Genomic DNA, 16831 nt, shown 5'->3' with positions numbered 1-16831 from the left:
CGTATATTTTTCTTTGTTTTCTATCTTTCCTGGTTTTTTGATTTTGGTGCACCGCATTTTTTTCTTATGATCAAAAATGCACCATGACTTCGAAAAAGTTAAGAACCACTATGAATGCTACAATATAATTATTAATTTACATATTATCACTATACTATTGTATGTATCAAGTTAATAAAAAGTGAGTAGTGATGATTAATAATTTTGATGTGTGATTCATTCAAAATTGTTAATAATTATTTATAAAATATTCGTATAAAAATTTAATATACTATTAAGAATAGTATGATTACAAATAATGATCTTTATTTGATACCCTGTTTCATTTCATTATTTAGTTTTAAATAATATTAAATAAAATTAAATAAATTAAATAAATATTTATTTACATTAAGTTAAAAAAAAAACCCCTTAGTCTCGTAACAACTAGTCGAACAATCTATAATTTCAACGTTTTACGTAACCGCTTCAATACAATTAATTGAAATATTTCAATGTGATATTTAAGATAGTCCTTATAACTCTAATAATTCCCTTCGATTGTTATAAATCCACGAGAAAATATATTTCAAACTTCAACTATTAATCGTTGGTTTTACTATTTTAGCTATGTGGTTTTACACGAAAGTCTTAATGCAAATTATCTCATTTTAAGCAGCTTTGACCTATATTATCACTCTCGAAAACGGTATGTGTTTAGAAAACCGACTTTATAAGTCTACCATATTTGGAATTCAATTAATTGTTACCAAAATTACAGCGTTCACATCAGAAACGAACTAAAACTCTCATATACCATTTAAAAAAGGCAACTTGTTTACATTTTCAAACGAATATATTAATACTCAATGAGAATTTTCTCAAAAATTGTAAGAAATTTAAATAATGGTTGTGTATATAATCTGCTTTTACAAATTTAATGTTTATGAAGCAAAAATAATCTCATTATTTAAATTATATTTCTTGGAAACAAAATTGGCATATACCTATTATGTTCATAATATTTATATAGGTTTTTTCGTTTGGTTGAATATATTTTTCTTGCCATCTTATGAGATTATAAATCCCACGCAAAAATACTGTGTTGAAACGGTAGACTAATCTTGCAATCCGAGGTTTTATTTATATGAGCAAAGCCACAATATCAAGAATATATTTCAATCAAAGTATTTTTGAGCAAATAAATACAAAATATATTTTATCAGCAGGCCATTAATTTATCAAATTTATACTATATAGATACATACACTAGTTTATAACTGAAATACTAGATAGTGACGTATATCACTCACATATTATATAATATTGTATTTACAATTTTAAAACGATCAAAACAAAATCCATTATTCCACTAACAATATTTTCAAACGTTCTATTGCTCTAAAATATAATTTCCATCAGTATTAACAGCTATTTCCCATCACTCTTGCAACTTCCATTTTGCACTGACTGTAATAGGTTCACATAAAATGTCACTTTGTTAATCAATAAACATTATCTTATGTAATAAAATAATTGTAATTACATTTTTCAATACCAAACTAACCGTATTTAGGTATACAATATTATGTCAAAATGAAAATAATTCTGACCACAGTGAAACTCAAACAAAACAACACCAAAATAAAATCGAATCCAAAATGTATACAAACTTCATCCTAATAATATGTGGTAAAATTCAAATTTGGAAGGGACAAGCAAACATACTTTATAATTTATATAGGTACCTAAAATATAGATTATCAGTTTTTAAATAAAATAACAAATTTAGATGTTTTTACATCGTCGATAATATTAAATTGTTTATCTCTTGTGTGTTCATGTGTGTTCCATATGAATAGATAATAATCCAAGAGAGCGATACTCAGGAAATATTCAAAGTATGATAAATTCCCATTTCTATTCATAATTTTTTTTCACGGGTAATTTTTGCAGTTACAGTGCTAAAATACATGAATTTCATGATTAAAAATGATCTAATCCCAGTTTATTAAACTAATTTACTTTACCGATCATTTTTTACCATGGACTATGGGGATGCGAATTTCTGTGGTAATTTCTTATATGCCAAGGACCCGATTTAATTAGTGACCTTATCATGACGTCGTCTAATTTTGGGAGTATTCTTGACTTAGAGGTATTATTTAGATGTCTATTATTTCCCAAATTCAATTCTGAACCACCATTGACATATTTTACTATCAAAACTTCACTGTACAACTTTTAATAGCGGTGACTTTGGTGACATCAAAACCTGTTTGAAAATTACAGAATACATTATATTCTGTTCAGTTTCAGGATCCTTTTAAAATATGCGTACAAATAAAAATAATCAATAGTATTATAAAAAAAAATAACGAACTAAATTCAATTAATAACAGTGCATAAAAATAATCCGAATCCCGGGTCTGGATAATTCACATATCATATTACAATGTGTTTTTGGACCAGAGTATGGACCTAATAGATTGAGCAAGTGGCTGTCATTTATTTCTCGTAAAAACGAATCTATTAATACAATCTCCACTCTGTGGAGCTCCATATAAGCTACTTATAATCGGCTACACGGCAGCGACTTGCCTGCGCAATATCACTTTTACAGCGCTTTTCGATTTGCGCGAGCTTCAATTTTCCCGTCCATACACATGGGCTTCCCGATACAAACCGGTTTGCGCAGCTAAGCACGTCGTAAAGCATGAGCGTCTATGATACGACATAGTAAAAATGAATCTTTTCCTGTGCCTCTAATATATATCATTATTTTTTAATCCTTATTGTTATTATACCGTCAATATAATATTTCTTTAATAAATTAATAATTACACTTATTGTTCAAAAATATTACCGTATTGTTTCAAATTAGTGATTGTTGTGACTGTACAGGTTTTAGAGTTAACATTTGAATATTTTTTCAATAATGGTGATTGAGTATACAATATAATATATTTTGAAGTCCTGCTTAGTGAAGCTACTTTACTTGATAGATAACGCTGACTTATTCTTTTACGGGAAAATGTCAAAACTTTCAAAAAGCTTTATTTTAAATGAACGCTTTTATATTCCCACCATACTGTGTAAGTCTCTTTGAAGAAATTTGTGCTATATGAGTATATTTACTATAATAAATAGTATTACATTACCTACAATAATTGCATAGTACCTATCCATCCGCGGCGAGTGGCCACCTTTAAATAAATGTGTCGCGTAACAAATTTATGACATTATTTTAATTATTCAGTGTGTGTTTAATCCAGAGCAATGACCCAAATGATTTATATGAATGGCGAAGAACTATTCCTCGTAAAAAAATAAATTGAGATAATATCTATTATGTGAAGGCCTATACCCACTAAGGAATAAAATTGGTAACATAGATTCATATTATATCTGGAACTGAAAGTCAGCGTATCTTAAGTAAAAAAAAACACTTTCAGGAAAACGCAATTCATCCCGATATATATGATACATAAGCTATACTTTAATTCATCTTCGGCAAAATTGAACATGGTATCCACTGGTTCTGAGGTACAGCTTCCTAATAGAAAACTACAACCTAATTTCAAAATGGCTACCTATCGATTATTAATTTGTTTTATAATTTTAAATATTTAAACTATTTAAAGTATAATAATTCTACCAGTCGATAAATGTTGACTATTATAATACCTCGTATTGCTTACATTATTATTATAGTCGGCTGCTTTCATTTTTTTCAACTCATTCAATAGTTATTTTTTAAATATTCTAAATATTTTACGTTTGTTTTAGGAAATAAATATATTGATCTGACAATACTACAGAAATTGAATAAGTGAATAATGCTTGTCAACCAACCTACTTGAAAATATTCAGACTGAATATTTGTTCGAGTAGGTAGAATGAAAATCACTGACAAGAAAAGTTATCTTAACACGTTATATCCCAGCTTTGAAATATTTTATTAAATATGCCACGTCATGTTACCCGTCTATTCTATAATCAAATTGTATTACATGTATATTTATACAACAAGGGTATCAATCCAATCGGTTGCATGACACGTTTTGGAGAAAATTGGTTCTATATGGGATTAGATTGTTTAATTTTCGTCTTAAACATTCTTTAATGCGTCAGTACTAATTATTCCGTGTCAAAGTCACAATTATTTTTAATATAAATAGTTAGTGAACATATTCGATGAAACCTATATTTTTTATGTCACTTATACTTTTATTAACTGTAACTTACGCTTCAACCATTTTTTACATTAAAGTTATTTAATTCTCATGTCATGATAGTGGTTATAAAAATGAATACATAATATAAAAGTTTTAATTTAAAATGTTACTACTTGAATGTTCAAACATTCATTTAATTGGAGGTCAAGTCGAACTAACGATATTTGTAATAATGGCCTGTTGTCTGTACTTAAATTATTTTATAAAAAATATTTTCTTATCTATTTGTTCATTATTTTCTCTAACTGGACACATTTTAAGTTAATATCGCATTAGACTATGTCTACATCAATAAAAGAAACTATGTATTTACATTTTAAATAATATACAATACGTTGTGGAATTAGATAATTGAATAAAATCCCTTGCTTTCTTCACTACTTATTTGTGAATAAATATTATTCATTGGCTTGTTTCTAGTTTTTAATCAATCTAAACTAGGGTGTTAACTACTCTTCTATGCAAAATAAAATGAAATAAAAACCAGTTTTCAAATAAATTACCGTACATATACTAAGAAATCAGAAAGTTAAACATTCTAAGCTGGAAGAAACATCAGCTCATTGAATGATATTATGTGAGACTACAATAAGTTAAATAAAAAAATTATATTTTACCATGTTTTTATTAGCTCGTATTCTTGTTTGTCTCGTACAGATTTTTTCTTGTTTGTCCAAGGTTTTTAACTGACTTTCCGACTAGCTAGATATTTGAAACATTTAGAATATAGCATAACACGACGGGAATGCATTTTTTAAATACTTTTCGCCATCTTTAAGCAGAATTGAATTCATTTCCAATTAATTCTGTGTTGTATGTTTCGGAAAAAAATCGTTAAAAGTAATATTTACTACTCACCATTATTGGTTGCTAAGTGGGTCCTAGCAACTAAATTATTAATATATACGTACGTTACTATGGAAATCAATATGAAATGTCAAGATGACATTTCAGTATTCTATATTTATTAATACATAATATTGTCAAGATTATATGATTAAGTTTATGTGGTATGTAAAAAGTTCTTTTTATCTTGTAATTATTAACTAATCTCATTATGGAGAAATCGACTAAATATAATAACGTCAGTAAAAAAAAATCGGTGTGTGTACTATGTAAGCGCGTTAGAAAATATACTTCTTTGGCGTAACAAAAAAAAAACTTGTGATAAACTAGATTCTTTGAATAGCTCTTAATTATCTTGTTAAATTATACACTCAAGAAAAATGACCGCTTATTGGAACGCCGTTGGTTTATTTCTATACACTTTAACTTATAAAACTAAATTATATAATGGTTTCTCGTTGTTTTTATTTTTAAAGTACCAACTGTCACTCTGACGTTTAATCGTTTATTTACGTAAGGAATTGCAAATGGCAGACAATAATAAATTTGCTACCTAGGCAACGGAACAATTCTAAACTATAATATTATACTGTATAATCGTCACGATTGCAGTACCATGCCTTGGCGTAAAGGTAGTGCGTTCGGCTGATATCCGAACAATCGGTGGTTCGAATCCAATCGAGTGCGTTTTTTTCGTGTGAAAAAATAAATTATGTGTTACATTTCACACGCCAAAAATACACTCTGATCTGATTTCCCAAACGCGCCAAAAGAAGTATAACTTCAAAAAAGGTTAATATCCTTTTTTGTATTTCTTAGCTACAAAACTTTTCGACTTTATTAATAATTCATTTGAAGAATATCGTTTGTAAACATCAAAATATTTAAAAGTTTTTGGGAGTGCCTACATAAGTATTTTTATGACATCTTGGTTTAATCACGTCTTTGTACAAAATGAAGCATTTTAAATTCACGTGGCTGTTTAGGAGGAGGCTTAAGTGTCGCGTATTCACGTTCAAATATTGTAAGGTACCGCGTGTCACAGACAGAATTAATGAAATGGAAGGAGGCGAGCATTCACCTGTTGTTGAGAAATAATTTCCACAAGAAAAATCTACCTCCAAAACGAAGGAACCATATTGAAAAGAGCGAATGACATAACTTAGTTAAACGAAAATCAATAATTCTGGAATCATTTAGCAAACCAATATTCATAGGCACCCGAAGAGGTACTCAAATTTAACGTCTAAATTAAATATAGCCACATGGTATGAAAACAATCACCTATATTTAGAAAATGTTTACTATTCCATGACGATCTTGAAGCACATGAAAAAATCATAAATATTTAATATTAGGCGTACAATAATATTGTAGTAATATTTATTGAATATAGGTACATAATAAAAACATCTTTGAAAAAAATACGACGCCCGGCGGGACTCGAACCCGCATTCACTGGATGTACTTTACCAATCGAGCCATGTGCGTCCAATCTAATTATGGTGAAATTAACTAGTAGTATTTACATCTTGAACAGATTGCGTTAATTTTAGCAAGTGGAAATTTGACGGATTTTTTAAAATAAGAGCTAAGAATAGAAAATCTATGAAAAGAGATCCTTTTCTTAAAAAAAGGATCTTGGGTCTTATTGTGTTGTCCTATCACCCATTATTATAAATTAATACATATGTATTAAGTTTTTTGGGACCTAAGCATAAACATTACAGCATTGCTGAAGGTACGTACCTATTAATTTTATTGACGGGAAGAGATTTCATTTTTTATTTATTTACTAATAAAATCTTATAAATATTTTTCTTCAATTTATCTTGTATTCCGATGAGCTTAGCTTCCCCAGCAAGACATTTTTTTTTATTTTAGAAGATAATAATTTCTCTATTGAACTGGCAATTACGTGGTTTATAGCCCGAAACAACTAACAACGCAAACGATTCAATTAAAGTAGAATTATCAAGAATAATTTTGTTTCAAACGTTCATAGTTTCGGCTTCGCAATATAATTTTATATTATGTGTATTTCGTAAAATTATGTGAAAAAAAAATAATACTATTATTTATGTGATTCTTATGTAATTATGTACTTTTTCATAATATTATGATTGAATACTTTTATTTTTATTCACATGAATCCTACATAAACTTTACCATCAAATATAAGGTTTATATTACATATCATGGAAAAATCTCAGAATATAGCCACTAGGGAAATCTCACTGAAAACCTTAAATTTGTTCGGAAATATTTATTTATCATTATACTCGCCTCTGTTGATATTACGAATTATTGATAAGACGAATATTTGGGTCCACTCGCCCGGTAAGCAAAATACACGAGTTTGAATCTCACTCATTCATGTTTTTTAACAATAAACACAATAAAAATACCTATGCAATATTTTATTTAGTTAGAATCAATTAAGTTTGGTATGACAAGACACTGTTTGATTGCTAATTGGTGGATGGTAATTTTGGCAGGTAGTCAATTTATAAACCCAAAACGTTAATGGTATAACATTTTATAAAGAAATAAAAATATTTGTAGGTTGTATTTATCTATTGTATCCTGTATTTATAATGAAGTTAACCAAAATGGCAGATATGTATCTAAATAATATTTACTCGTATTTATAAACGTTCATTTCTCGATTCACAACTTGTTTTGAATGATAAAACTCATGAATATCTTTACTCAGTATCCACAAGATGTATAATAAATAACCGAATATATTGGCACGTTTTTTTATTACCCGTTTCATCCAATTATATTTTTATTTATTTCAAATATTTTCCAGAAGGCTCGTGACCGGGAGAGCTTATAAATTTATATCGAATAAATTATAATATCATGTTGACTAATATCAATAATTCCACCAAAAAAATAACAATATGTCCGAACACTAATAAAATGACATTTATTTAGTGTATTTTATTCACCGTATGTAAGAGATAGTATTTTTTAATGATATACTAAAAAAATAATGACATCTATTTATATTAATAATAAATACATGTTTTGACTATTTCTATGAGACCTAAGTACAACCTTTGTTCCATTACAACCCAAAAACTATGAAACTAATTTTGATCAAACTTGAACATCTTATAGACAGGTATATTATTGTTACCATTATATTAGAGGTTCATATTGATTTGCAGAAAGGTTCAGAAGCTAGAATAAAACAACATATGGTAAAGAAATCAGACAGTAGCGGTAGCAACGGTGGAGTATTTAGGTGAGGTATGGGTAAAGAGACGAGCGCCTAAATCCAATCTCCGTCTACCTCTTTATTATTGAAAAAAATGTAAGCATATATTTTTTCATTGTGTATACTTATCTGTCTACTTTTCCGTACTTCACACGGACGATGCTGCGTGCTATCGCTTGTATTATGTCATATATATCGGAGGGCAATAACTATGTGCAATCAAATGGCTTCGGATATTAATGTATTCCACTTACGTGAGGTGAGGTTAGCTGGACGTTCTTTTATAAGTTTTAAGTCTACTTAGTTCACTCAGTGTGCTTCCATGTACTTTTTTTACTCAAATTACTCTGTATTTTTATATAAATCTAGGTCATATTGGTAACGCTTAGAATTTATAATTTTTCGTGTTCATTATAAGTATGTAAAATTAATAAATTCTAACAGCCCCATTCATAATTTCTTTAGTCAAGTAAATGTTGGCGCCCTTTGATGCATGTTGAAATACCGACACTGTGTCGATAGATGGTAAACATTTCCTGGCCATCTGCAAATGATCATGAATTTCATTATCATCACAATGGTGAGTACCACGTGACCACAATCATTTTTCTGATTTGGGCCATTGTGTGGATACAAAATAATACATATATATGAGCATACAAACATAATAGAGTATTTTAACTACTAGTGTAAATGTATTAAGTAAAAGTCGAATACCTACAATATTATTCTGTTATAATAGTTTATATTATATATTTTTTAATGATGCACGGATTAAAATTGTTGTATCATCATTTCTAAAAATATAATAGGAATGAATTTATCAAGATATTATGTATAATTTGTTGCATTGTAGGTGCATGATGCTATTATACTTTTTATGAGACTATTGAGTAAAATAAAACAAGTGCAAGGTAAAATTAATTAAATAAAAATGTCAATGTGTTTACCTACTTTAATTTTAGATTCCCTTATGACGCATTATACCAAAAATTATTATCAAAAAACGTATAATGTCTTTTAGTCGTAACCCACAGTACCATTCATAATGTACATACAGTTGTCTGGTAGTAACCTTTTATGATTTAATAGAGATACTTACATTTTTTGTCTCGACTAAATAAAGTTAAATTATTTAGTTATAGCATATCTTAGGCTTGTTATAATACATACTAACAATTTGGTGGAATATGTTTAATTGTATAATTTTATACTTACCATAAAAAGTTACGTTAAATAATTTTAGTACAACACCGCGTGTAATTTTACGTGCCACACAATCAATGAAATTCGTGTTCTTGAACATTTTCATCGGTGTCTTACGCGGTTTTAACATCCTTTACGTGCCCTTTGATCTTACGTCTGCCATTATACCCGCGTTTAATACATTATTGAGAACATCAAAAATTTTAATACTGCGAATTTATCACCTTGCTGAAATCCGACTTTGAACACGTAAAAGTTACATAGGATTTATTTACATTTAAGTACGTACAGCTTTAATTCACAATTATCTGTAACGAAGAGTAGCTGTTGGAGAGAGGCAATCTTCTTCTTCTTCGGCAATATCCACCCCTTGGTTGGAGCATATGGACACCACTGCGCGCTGGACGCTTCCAAGAATCCCTGTCGCTAGCCAGTCTTCTTGCATCATTCCAGGTTATACCAACATCCCGTTGCTCCGCCGTATACACTGTATAGATAATATTTAATACCCTTCAGGACGCCGGAATCCGGTTGGCTTGACGAACAGGCAAGCCATATTAAAGTTCTCTTTTGGTATCCGCAACACGTGGCTGAGCCAGGTCCAACGTCGCCTCTTCACTCTCAGAGTGATCAAAGGATGCTTGGTACGTTCTCTTATCTCCTCCTTACGCCTTAAGTCATAACCACCGCACACCCAGTATCGTGGGTAATAGGCTGCGATAATCTTAAAGTGTCTATGATTCCGAGATATGTCAAAAAATATTGTAATATTGGATAACACTAATAATACATAAAATGAATTTCCACCATGAATTGACATATAACACCATAAAAGAAAACGATAATAAATCTTTTAAATAATCTGGTATATTTTTAAACCTTCGAAATATCGTCCATAGAGTATTCAAACATAAAAGATAGTAAGTAGATATTAAAAATAATTAAATTTAACCACACATCGAATCTAATAAAACAAATATTATATTGCAAATTAAATAATAATAAAGGTAGCTTGCGCTGTAAAACTCACGAGGTGAAAATTTCATGTTATGGCTATTTAATGGCGTATAAAAGATCTGGCTATACAAGAATAGATGGATACCTTGAAAGTTACTTTATCTGTAATAGAGACAAACAACACTACATCCATCAATCTTAATGTCTCCAAGGAGGACATGATTTATAACGAAAAAGTTTACATGTCGTTTTATAAAAGAATTTACATAAATTTTCACGCCTCACTGATTTAAAAATGGTTTTCTAAGAATGATCTAATTGATTTATTAATGAAAACAAATGCATTGCAAGTGCATCAATATAGTTCCCTAATCATTTGAATCATTTGCGTACATTAGTACACAAGACGCTATAATTATTTAAATAATAACTTTAAAAACATAATATCTAAATGGGTTTGGGTCTCGTGAGAGACAAGGTGATAAGGTGATAAAGGCAACGGCGGTGTAAATGGATGTAGATGTATAATGTTTTGATGCAGAGCACATAGTTGCAATTGTCAGAGTAAGATTAATGGTGCAGAGTAATCGCGGTGAGCTTGTCCTCAGACCGAGCCGCGATCCGGTGACGACGACTATAGATGTAGACTGTGTCAAGTGACAAACTCAAGTGTAGTAGTGAGTCAAGTGACGGACTCGAGAAAGGTGTTGACGAGTTATGGATCGTCCTCGCTATTTATAAAAATGAATTCAATATATTATTACAAGAGTCATTGTCGCAGATAAATAAATCATAATATACACTGTTGATCTAAGTTATGATTGAAGAAATGCTGACCATCGCTTCCACCACTTTGATTTGTATTGAAAACACCCAAGTGGTATGATTGCTACATGGGCATTGAAATATAATATTTAAAATAATTTTGTTTAAACTTTTCTAAATGAGTTGTTGCACGCGAATTACACATATTTTATAAGTCCTATATGTTGATGAATAATTTAACTAATAAATTTCAATTTTCGCTTCTAAGTGAAGTATATGATTTGAATGTTATATAACAGTGTGTTTTTGAAGAATGGTGATTAGCCATTCGCGCACCCCATTGGCTTCTTGTACTGGAATCGCATACATGTATTTTTTGACCAATTAATACAATATTTTAAATTCTATTAAATTTATATGGATGCCTATAATACGCTAATATAAAACAATCTACCAGTAACTTTAACACAAAAACTAAAATATTTCACTTACCAATAAACTACAAATATTAATTCTACTAACCTGTACTTGGTATAAGTATCACTTACCTACCATAGGATAAATTAATGTACGATGGCCACTCGGCTACGTAACCAAGTACTTTAAATTTACGGTAAAACATGAATATCGAACCTTCCATTTACTAATCCACTGAATATATGACGAATATTTGCTGACTAAAACTGTAAATACTTCCAAAATAATTGGTTATGCTAATTAATTAGGAATGTTGTTTAATTAGTAGTAATGTACTTCCACAACAATAACTATATTATCAACGTCCAATAGTGTTAATATTATATTAGAAAGTCTGCATTTAGAGCACGAATAATGCTTTGTTTTTAAGCTCTTTATGTCTAATTCACATAATATTTAAAACTTTGTCATGTAGGTACATAATAATATATTATCTTTAATAAGCCCGCTTATTCTGTTATTTCAAGCTGCAAACTTTAATAGGTTTGTGGTTAACATTTAAACTGTGTCGAACTCGTCGTCTGTAATGCATAGATAGTTATTTCTTTAATATAAAGATAAAACTAGAGTTTAATTATTTATTTGAATATCATTTACAATTGCATGTCTCCCAAAATTTAGTTGGCTCAGTTACAGAAAGTTTAAATAATAAGTTGAGAAAGTCAGTTCTAAATTGGAATAAAACGTACCGAACCCAAAAATTGTACAAATCCCTTTATCATAATTTATTTCACTTTATACAGAGGAAAAAAATTCATGTTATGTAGGATTTTATATCAATTGAAAAAGTTTATTAAAAAGATCAACACCATCTGTATTCTGGTGTAATAAAATACGTGACTCGTTAAAGCACACGTATTATTAAAGTCTTCTTTATTCTCCGTTTACCTTTTATATTCTTAATTAATGTTTCAGATTATGGCGTTTTACAACTGCAAGATGTTTTAAAATGCAATTAAAAATGCAAATTATTTTAACGGAGTTGTTTGTATTCATGAATAATATAATTTAATTGCTAAACCAATTTAATCCTTACAATTTGTATTAAAGCTACTATATTATTACTTTACAAATACTAAATTATTTTCAATTTACAGTTTCAACTTAGTGCAGCTCACTTTTCTTTATTATAAACCTTCGGTGGATGACCGTTATAGAATAATTATAATAATCGAGAAATCCAGCAAAATTGTTTATTTATTTAAAATTTGGCTAACCCAGAACTGTCTGATAATCAAAAATTAAAATTATTTACAGTCGACACAGGGGAAGTAAATGTATGTTATTTACATAATAAAAGTATTGTCAAATAAGTAAGTAGGTAGTTACGTATTTTAGATAGTCTGTTCTGTTGTGGAATTTATTTCATTTAAACATCAAACACACAGCCGAACAATGATTTACTCCAGTCTTCAGAACCCGTTTTCCATTTATTTAATATTAATAAAAATCCTGGCTAGCAGTTTTTTCACTTGCCTCTTTCTCTTAAACTCTCTTCTTCTTCTACAATAACTATTGTTGATATACTTGCAGACTCTAGAAAGGACTTTCCCAATATACTTTGACGAAAGTAAAGAGTTTCGGTATTTCTTTATATAGATTATTAATTGTGGACACATTTTATAATCGTTGGGCCTCATTGAGTGAAAAATAGTCGTCGTAGGGCGTACCTACACAGTAAAAAGTAGAGCTTTTTGAACTTGTCCTATCAAACAAAATGATTAATTCTTTGTACTGTCATACCCAAAATTTAAAAAAAAATTAAGAACATTTTTTTAAGAAAAACAATGTACGATTGTCAAAATAGGTGTCAAAACTGGATTTTGATGTTTTGGGCCGCACAAATAGCTCGAGACTGCATGAAGCCTGAGGACTGCTAATTGGACATGCGTAGACTATAACATCACCTATATAATATAATTCTCTATACCTTAAAAATATTCACTGGTCTATGAATATACATATTGACTGCAAGTTTTTCATCTCATATATCTCGAACTGAACTGTTGGAGTATATGACTTGGATAGATGGATTTATTGTACAATACATAGTATTATATCGCCTACATTTATATAATTCTGTCAAAATACGTTCAATATCCTTTCCAAGGACCTCTTTTGATAAAGTCTGCCGTAAGGTAGATTCATCAGACTGTATCTAAACACAATTTTGTACACACAACATAAAGGCGTCGGTTCGTTGACTTTTAAAACTATCGAAAACAAAATCTGCAATCAGACGACAGTTGGGTACTTGATCTAGACGCCCACACCCGTTGAAGCTATTAAATGTGTCGGGCTTGATCGTTTAATTCACTTAGCATCTCTATCAAAAGCCTTTAAGTTTTGAAGTGAAGGGCTAATTACAAATGAGCTTATCGAAGCGGAAACTCTGACAACCTATCTTTTCATAAGGCGTCGCATGAAATTCAGACATTAAACATAAACCACATCAGATTTCAACGAAATATTAATACACCGTTGCTTCAAAAAGTTTTAATATGCCAGGTATAAGAAATATATCAATGGTTAATGACAATATACAACACTTTTATTGACGTATCTATTTTCAAAAGTCACACATATTATGGTCAAAATCTAATAAAAATACGTATTGTATCATTTTACGCAATATCCATAAGTATATTGTCATGATTAGGGATTCCTATCCCGGGATCCCGAGCTATTTACGATACCTATGAATCCCAGGACTGGTAAACATAATCCTGAAGATTTCGGGATTGATTTTTTTATCAATTTTTATGGAAAATAAAATAAAAACGAAAACATTACAGAAAAAAATACTTTTTATAACAAATAACTTAATTAGAAATAAACTGAGTTTGAATGAAGTTTGATTTATCCCCATATGTAAGTTGCCGATTCATTTTATTTTTTCACATAAATTAATAAAAATGAGGGAGATTGGAAAAAACAATGCTTAGCACTTTTAACAAAGTAATTCCACCATGATCTCATACGTTTTACGGCAGTTTCATATTTGGCTGACTAATTATATTTATGAAGCGGAAAGGCCATACACCACGATTTGGTTTACTATTTTAAATCTCGCTAACCCATTCATTAAATCTTTACTATCAGAAACAGCAATCTCATACTAAATTCACATTACAATATTATTTACTCCATTAAACTTATGTATTTTCAAGATTGAACATACACAATATTAACAATAAAAATGTCTTAAATAGTATAAATTATACTAGATTTATTTTTGACCAATTTTATCAGTTATTTGTAAATATAAAAAAATTATCCCGGGATTGTCAAATTGTAATCCCAAAATCCCGGGATCAGAATTTTGGCTCGGGATTAGATTCCCTAGTCATGATCTATAATTTCTAAAACCTGCCGAAACAATACAAAAATAACTTAATCAGAAACAGAAATCGATTATTTAGAATGATCCCTACAAATAATAATTAATATCTATTTATATATTACCTGTATTTCTTGCTAAAAAAGAATTTATCAAGTAATGAAAATGATTAGGTACTTATATGATTTTAAATTGAAAATTAAATATGATGGAAAAAATAAACTAACTTTATAATCATCCTGTTATGTTTAACAGTATTGCCAACTGCCATTTACGAAAATATGATGGATAGGGTTAAAAATACGCTAGATATAAGAACAAAGATTTTTAAAAATATTCAGATATTTTTTTAGCTCTTTCAGCCAAAATATTTTCCCAGGAATTCAACAAATTTTGTTATGTACCGATGGTAGGGAACCTCATTTTTTTCGTTGGTGTTTCTTCTGACCATTTTTTTGTGAATCAAAATCATCAAATTCCGTAAGTATACGATATTTTTTACTCGCTCGTCCATTTCAAAATAAAATTGTAGTACTTTGGGCGTATTCTATAGTGCATTCATAGTACGCTGACTCAGGACTCTGACATAGGACGAATACTATAATTATTGTACTGTTGACAACACTGTATTATGAACAAAAGGTCAGTATGTTGATTTTCAAGCAAATCTGGTACAAATATTTTAGCGTTTCTATGAAAAATTCGAAGCTGTTTGTGATATCATAAAATGCTAGATTTATCGTTATGGCGTATGCGTCAGATGCATATTTTGAAAACTAGATACATATTCAAAAACGTTAAATCTCGCAATAAAAATGCTAAAATGGCAAAGCTTCTTCATACATACAAATATATATAAACACAAAACGTTGAATTGTGGACTTAATTTTGAAAATAGATGACTCAATTTCCTTAAAACCACTACCCTAAGACAGTGATTGATGGAATTTTATAGTAAGTATGTTTACCAATGGTGTATAATCCGTGATCCGCGATCACATGCGGCCCACCATATATAGTGAATAATATATGCAAAATTTGCGTAAATGTGCGTAGGTAAGTCTTTTTAGGAAGCATTTACATTTCAAAGGGTAATTTTTAAAGGTAGGTAGTCAACTCAAAAAAATATTTTTTACTGGCAATGCTGGATCACTCTCTAAAGAGTGATTAACATTATATGTTTTACAAAATTCGCCAAATTTAACTTCAAATCGCTTAAAAACCCTAAAAAATATTGACTAATTTTCAATACTCCAGCAGATTTATTTTCCAACAGCGTCAAATTCAATCACGTCATCACAAAGGCAGGCGTCAATTTGCCAAATGCCATGCATTATTAGTGTGATCAAATACACAACATGTTAGTTTTGTTGCTGTTAAACACAATTTTTTATGAAGGAGGAGTGAAAATATCACATTTTCTCACTTTGTCAAAAAGGGCATTTTGGCGAATTTTTGTCTGATTTCATGAGAAAGCATTTTTCTTTAGATAAGTCTCAATGTATAAACCGCTTGAGCAAAGATATCATCAGTATAATACTGCAAGTAGCAACCAAAAACTCGCTGCCAGCATACAGCGTCACTAACGTTGATACTGAGTTTCATTATGTAAATATTTTGGTACGTAATCTCTAAGTGCATATTTACAAGATAGTATGTCCAGACTCCGGAGAGAATATGTTATTATCTATGATACATGCATCTTGTACGACATACAAACAATGTTGTTATAAAATTGATACAAATTCAATTACCATACTGATAAAATGGCTGTGCATCACTTATAATATATAA

At 29.6% G+C, this 16831-nt stretch overlaps 1 protein-coding gene across 1 annotated transcript in view; it reads left to right on the top strand.

Moving 5' to 3' along the window:
* LOC147068209 (QRFP-like peptide receptor) overlaps window positions 1-16831 on the top strand; it is a 156471-nt gene that overhangs the window by 126544 nt on the left and 13096 nt on the right. The gene's annotated exons all lie outside the window — the stretch shown is intronic.

Source organism: Rhyacophila brunnea, unplaced genomic scaffold (assembly GCF_057557595.1).
Source record: "Rhyacophila brunnea isolate RB1 unplaced genomic scaffold, BYU_Rbru_1.0 scaffold_3, whole genome shotgun sequence".
NCBI lineage: Eukaryota > Metazoa > Arthropoda > Insecta > Trichoptera > Rhyacophilidae > Rhyacophila > Rhyacophila brunnea.
This window is presented reverse-complemented; position numbering and strand designations above follow the sequence as displayed.